Source organism: Hyla sarda, chromosome 4, assembly GCF_029499605.1.
Source record: "Hyla sarda isolate aHylSar1 chromosome 4, aHylSar1.hap1, whole genome shotgun sequence".
NCBI lineage: Eukaryota > Metazoa > Chordata > Amphibia > Anura > Hylidae > Hyla > Hyla sarda.
This window is the reverse complement of record NC_079192.1, coordinates 358467888-358474649: the sequence shown is the minus strand read 5'-3', so window position 1 is coordinate 358474649 and position 6762 is coordinate 358467888. Positions and strand designations below refer to the sequence as shown.

Below are 6762 nucleotides of genomic sequence, written 5' to 3'. Positions count from 1 at the left end.
TATGCCACATTTCACTAAAATCCAATAGATGACGCTATAACCTTTTAGTAGTAGAAATTAAGTACACAGTGCTGGCAGGTAAAAGCAGCTGCAACTTCACTACTATTACTGCAAAAAATTATTCACTTTAGGTTACATTTTAACAAAACATCTTAACAGCTTCCTTCTTTACAACTTAAAAGCTGTTGTTTTTTTATTTTTTATTTAATATGAGAGTTCAGGAAAGCTGGCAGCTATTAGAAGCTAAGGCTGCTCTCACACTATAGAATTCTCTGTTTTAAAGATCCGTTATAAAGAAGCGTTAACAAAACCATTAAAATGGACGTTAAACGGGCGTTACAAAATCCCATTATAGTCTATGGGATTTTTACATTACCCGTTTTAACCCATCATAGCCCGTTATTAATAATGGACATTATTTTGTGATGGGAGAAAGAACAGGAGAAATAGTGCATGCACTATTTCTACTGTTACTTTCTCCTGTCACACAATAATGTCTGTTATTAATAACGGGCTATGAGGGGTTAAAACAGGTAATGTAAAAATCCCATAGACTATAATGGGATTTTGTAACAGCCGTTTATGTCCGTTTTTAATGGTTTTGTTAACGGGTCTTTATAATGGATCTTTAAAACGGAGAATTCCATAGTGTGAAAGCAGCCTAAGATCATGATTACAGACTTTTTCAATTCTTGATTAGAGTGAAATGATAAATATTTTGTAAAATAAAACCTAAATTCTAAGCTCCTATATGATTAGTCAGTGAAGTATTTCATATCAATGTATCCGAGCAAGTAGGTTTACAAGTGCCAGAAGCAGCAGTTGTAGTTCCCGCAGCTCTGAAAAGGACTGCCGTCAGAGCTGATCAGAAATAGCCACAAAACACATGCTGAGGCATGTATAACAGATATGGCTTTGTCAGGAAGAAGTAGAAATCTTTTATACTTGCTTTTCAACCATGACGCTGACGTATATCTATATTTTATGCTTAAAAAAATACAATAAACTAACCAGGAGACTTTATCTAAGATAAAATAAGTAAAAATGGGTAGATATAAAAAAAAAGAAAAATTGAAGAAGGAGGAATGGAAGGATGGAAGGAAAGAAAAAAAGAAAGAATTACATATACATGAAATATAAAAGATAGGTTAGAAAGAAATCAGAAAAAAGATGATAGATACATAAATAAATATAAGTCCTCATATAATATAATGTGTTTCAATGTGTGCTAACTAGGTATTTCATAGGCATTTGCATGTAGTTTCCTCTATTAAATAGCCAAAGAGTTTCATTAAATGATGAGGACAGAAGGAGCCCCCTCCTCCCTTTCTCTGCAGCAATGTATGCCACACATGAGGAAGAAATACCAGTTATCCAAGTTTGCTCTGTGAGTTCACACACAATAAAAGGTTTGTCAAAATGAAATGGTTAAGTGATTTTTAAAAGCAATTGTTTAGTCCTCTGTGTTTGACTTTGTCTGTATTCAATATAGTGTTTATAGAGAGGCCCAAAATCCCTGTGAATCCCTATAAAAACGTAGCTGAAATGCAGGCTAAACTTTAAAGAATTACTAGTCTGTTTTAGCTACAACCACCGACAGTCAGAGCACTACATTACTTCCCCCCCTCCCCGGTCAATAATTCTTATCACAGCTTATGCCATCAGTTCCAATATTTGCCAATACTTTTTAAGAAGGGTGTGAATTTTTTTTCCTAAATATAGGTGTTCAAACAAAAATAAAAAGTTTTATATATTTTTTTCTAATCAGCTATCAAGTATAACCGTTGATTGTGTCTGATATATATATTCCAAATAATTTATTTGACCAAGAATAATTGCAATCAAAAAATACAGAGGAAAGGACTAGAAAAAAGAAGACTTCTCAGTCATTCCTTTATACATGTCCTCCATTAATGAACTGTTCCAGGCTCTGTTTTCATGTGTACGTGTAAACATGCTCCCTAAGTGGTTTGTATTAATAATGATTGAGTACCGTGATTATCATTAATGTTCATTGCTGACATTGATGTAGACAAAAAAGCATTACATCAACAGCTTCACAGGATTGAACTGCATATAACATCTTAGGGTTAATAGAATAATCTGGAGGAAGACACGGCCGGGCAGAACTCTATTTTAAAGGCAGTGACATAACTTGAAGCTCCTGGGCCCTGATGCAAAGTCTGTAACATGGGTTACGCCTACTAAGTTTAATTTACACACACAGGATCATTTGCGGATTTGAAGTTGTAAAATCTGCAACTGCGGATTTTACAAGGTAATTGTTGTCTATTTTTGACTACTTTGTAAAACTGCAGATCCAGTGTGTGTGAATGCACACTTATAATACTAGTATCATCCTATGTTAAAGGGGGGCTTTTGGACCGACACAGGCACCAGAGCCTGGGTGCGACTACAATTAGGATTGCCATGTAAATATGCCTGTGGTTCAGGGTGGAGAGAATAATGAGCAATAATTCCCTTCCTGTTCTTTGGTGCTGGCAATTGCATTAGCCCTTGCTGACTTTATCCATCTAACTTGTTGGACCAAAAAAAAAAAAAGCCTGACAGAACCCCTTTTTTTAAGAACAATAACACAGCTGTATAGAAAAATGCATTGAGTGCTATAAAGTATCATACAGTATGATATCTGCTAAAAATAAATCAGAAGAAAACAAACAAAACTAAATAAATAAAATACTGTACTAATTACAATGTTATTTACAAATATGTAGTGACACATAGGGAACACATAGATAGTAAATCAAAGTAAGGGATATTATAGCCAAACTGTAACAATTGCAACAATGGCTTCACACAGAGATTTTATGATTAGTATGTGTTCAGCGTCTTGCAAAAATTAATGAATCATTACACTTAACCTCTTAAAGACACAGACCGTTTTGCCTTTAGGACGCAGCATGTTTACCTTTTTGCACTTTCATTTTTTCCCTCCTTGTCTTTTATTTTTTCATCCACAGACCCAGATGAGGGCTTGTTTTTTGCACGACTAATTGCACTTTGTAAGGACACTTCATTTTACCTTGAAATGTACAGCACAAGCAAGAAAAAATATATACATTTGTGGGGAGAAATGGAAACAAAAACCGTAGGTTAACAAATATTGGGTGGTTTCATTTTTACAGAGTGCATTTTATGGTAATGTTGTCTTTATTCTGTGGGTCAGTATAATAAAAATGATATCTGTGTTTGCATAGCTTTTATATTGTTGTACTGCTTAAAAAAAAAAAAAGCAAAAGCAAAATACATATGTTTAAAATTGCTATATTCTTACCCTTATAATTTTTTTTTTCAGTATACGGGCTGTATTGGGGCTCATTTTTTGTGCTGGGATCTTTCATTTTTATCAGTACCACTTTTGCACATATATGACTTTTTATTTTTATGACTTTTTATTCCTTTTTGGGGGGATGTGAGGTGACCAAAAATAATCAGTTTTGGAATTTGGTATTTTTTTTATGATTTTGCCGTTCACCGTAAGGGATCATAAACGTTATGATTTAATAGTTTGGAAATTTCTGCACACAATGATGCCAAATATGTGTGTGTGTGTGTGGGGGGGGGGGGGGGTTGGGGGGTATATATATATATATATATATATATATATATATTATTTTTTTTAATGGGATAAGGGGCTGATTTTAATTATTATTATTAGAGGAGGGGCTTATGTGTGTTATGATGGACCTTTCCTTGTAATCTTTAGATTGCTTACACTAAGTAATGCTGTGGTGTTGCAGAGAAGTACTCTGTTTTGTCAGCTAGTTGCTGGTAGAGCCAGGCTTAGCAGGCTCTAGCAGCAAATTGGAGCTGGGACCTATACAGAGGAGGTAAGAGGACATCTGATGAGCAAACAAACTGACCAGACCACAATATACATGTTGCGGGGTGCTGATTGGTGAGGGGCACAGCGTTTTCGGCACTTAAGTGCCCTCTTTGCTATTGATTTTTTCCGCTTCATAGTCAGTATACCACTCAGGATATAAATGTACTTCCTGGTGATTTAAGTACCAGGGCACCAGAACAGACATTTAGCTCCAATGTCCTTAACCCCTTAAGGACGCAGGGTTTTTTCAGTTTTTGCACTTTCGCTTTTTCCTCCTTACCTTTTAAAAATCCTAACCCTTTCAATTTTCCACCTAAAAATCCATATTATGGCTTATTTTTTGCATCACCAATTCTACTTTGCAGTGACATTAGTCAGTTTACCCAAAAATTCACGGCGAAATGGAAAAAAAATTATTGTGCGACAAAATCGAAGAGAAAAAGAAATTTTGTAACTTTTTGGGGCTTCCGTTTCTACGCAGTGCATATTTCGGTAAAACTGACACCTTATCATTATTCTGTAGGTCCATACGGTTAAAATGATACCCTACTTATATAGGTTTGATTTTGTCGTACTTCTGGAAAAAATCATAACTACATGCAGGAAAATATATACTTTTAAAAATGTCCTCTTCTGACCCCTATAACTTTTTTTTTTTCCATCTACAGGGCTAATTTTTTGCGCCCTGATCTGAAGTTTTTATCGGTACCATTTTTGTTTTGATCTGACTTTTTGTTAATTTTTTAATGGTATAAAAAGTGACCAAAAATAAGCTTTTTTGGACTTTGGAATTCTTTTGCGCGTACGCCATTGACCGTGCGGTTTAATTAACGATATATTTTTATAGCTCGGACATTTACGCACGCGGCGATACCACATATGTTTATTTTTATTTACACTGTTTTATTTATTTTTTTATGGGAAAAGGGGGGTGATTCAAACTTTTATTAGGGAAGGGGTTAAATGACCTTTATTAACACTTTTTTTTTTTTGCAGTGTTATAGCTCCCATAGGGACCTATAACACTGCACACACTGATCTTTTACACAGATCACTGGCGTGTATTAACGCGCCTGTGATCAGTGTTATCGGCGCTTGACTGCTACTGCCTGGATCTCAGGCACGGAGCAGTCATACGCCGACCGGACACAGAGGAGGCAGATAAGGGCCCTCCCGGTGTCCTGTAAGCTGTTCGGGAAGCCGCGATTTCACCGTAGCTGTCCTGAACAGCCAGACTGAGCAGCCGTGATACTTTCACTTCAGACGCGGCGGTCAGCTTTGATCGCCGCGTCTGAAGGGTTAATACAGGGCATCACCGCGATCGGTGATGTCCTGTATTAGCCGTGGGTCCCGGCCGTTGATAGCCGCCGGAACCGACCCGATATGACGCGGAATCACTGCATGACCCCGCATATCGCGGGAGCCGGCGGAGGATGTAAATATACGTCCTTCGTAGTTAAGGGGTGCCTCCCTTGAATTTTTGTTTAATTTTTGTTTAATAGCAAATACAAAAGTTGTAGATTTGAAACCAAACAGGCTAAGTTTCCACGTTTTTGGAAAGCAGCCACTGCAGTTTTTGAGCCAAAGTCAGAAGTGGATCCATAAGGGAGGAGAAGTATAAGTCCTTCCTTTATATGTCCTATTCCTTTTGAATACATTTCTGGCTTTGGCTGAAAAACTGCAGTGGCAGTCCTCCAAAAACTGACAGCAAAAAAAACAAGTGGAAACTTGTCCACAAGGTTTGGTATTAGCTGAACATTCTTTAATCAGGAATTTTTTTTAAATTTGAAATGTATCATTCCCTAAAATGTATTTACTCATAATCCAAAATTATATTAAACTTGACAAGTTTGAAAGGTCAACATGTAAAAGGTAAGATAAGCACTTAACCCAGCAGCCTTTAATGACTGTAGAGACAGCATCTTGGTAGATTTCTGCAATAAGCCCTGCACTTTCTTAGTAACATACAGGCCCAGATTTATCAAACTATGTGAGAGAAAAAATAGAGAGATTTTACCACAGCAGCCAATCACAGCTCAGGTTTCACTTTACCTCAGCTTGTTAGCTGAGTTGTGATTGGTTGCTGTGGGAAAATCTCTCTATATTTTCTCTCACACAGTTTGATAAATCTGGGCCTATGATAATCTATAAAATAGCACTACTGTTACATGACATTTTCCCACGTACTGACATCTAAGGACAGCAGGGGCATCACTAGGTTCAAACAATCTGGGCCTGTGCCTCAAATGCAAAGACTGGTGCTCCGAATGTCAGCTGTCAGTTATCTCCTCCCTGCATCAGGCAGATCCTGGGCGGGCAGTCACACAGCACAATGGCAATGACTGCCTGATTAGAACCTGCTGTGTACTACAGGATGCTGGAGGTGTAGGACCTTTGCTGATGTCACAATCATGTGACCAGCACTTGTGGGGGCGGAGCTGAGAGATTGTAGAGCAGAGCAGCCGGGAAAGAAGAGAGAGAGAGTCTGGTGAGTACTTCCTCCATAACTGCTCTGCTGGTGTGGAGTCATATAGCAGTGTTTTCCAACCAGGGTGCCTCCAGCTGTTGCAAAACTACAACTCCCAGCATGCCTGAACAGCGTTTTTGCTGGGAGTTGTAATTTTGCATCAGCTGGAGACACCCTAATTGGAAAATACTGGTATACAGTATATACACTATAATGTAAAACCATGTAAAGGGTAGGTAATGTTATTTTATACAGTGACCCCACCAGCAGAACAATAAGTGCTGGCATTCTCCAGAGCTGTACTTACTATTCCGCTGGTGAGGTCACTGTGGACGTACATAACATTACTTATCCTGTACTGTTCCTGGGTTATACCCTGTATAATACTCCCAAGCTGTACTTACTATTCTGCTGGTGGGGCCTCTGTGTACATACATTACATTGCTTA

General features: G+C 37.7%; 1 long non-coding RNA gene across 3 annotated transcripts in view; it reads right to left on the bottom strand.

Moving 5' to 3' along the window:
* The window catches only part of LOC130267227 (uncharacterized), a 29725-nt gene extending 23402 nt beyond the window's left edge, over window positions 1-6323 (bottom strand). For 2 of the 3 annotated variants that reach the window (XR_008843106.1, XR_008843105.1), the window contains exons 1-2: window positions 6039-6323; window positions 2930-3043 (exon numbers count right to left, since the gene is read on the bottom strand). This is a non-coding gene — a long non-coding RNA (uncharacterized LOC130267227). Of the gene's footprint in view, window positions 1-2929; window positions 3044-6034 lie in introns of all 3 variants that reach the window. The other variant, XR_008843107.1, reaches the window with a different exon arrangement.
* Window positions 6324-6762: the final 439 nt, after the last annotated feature.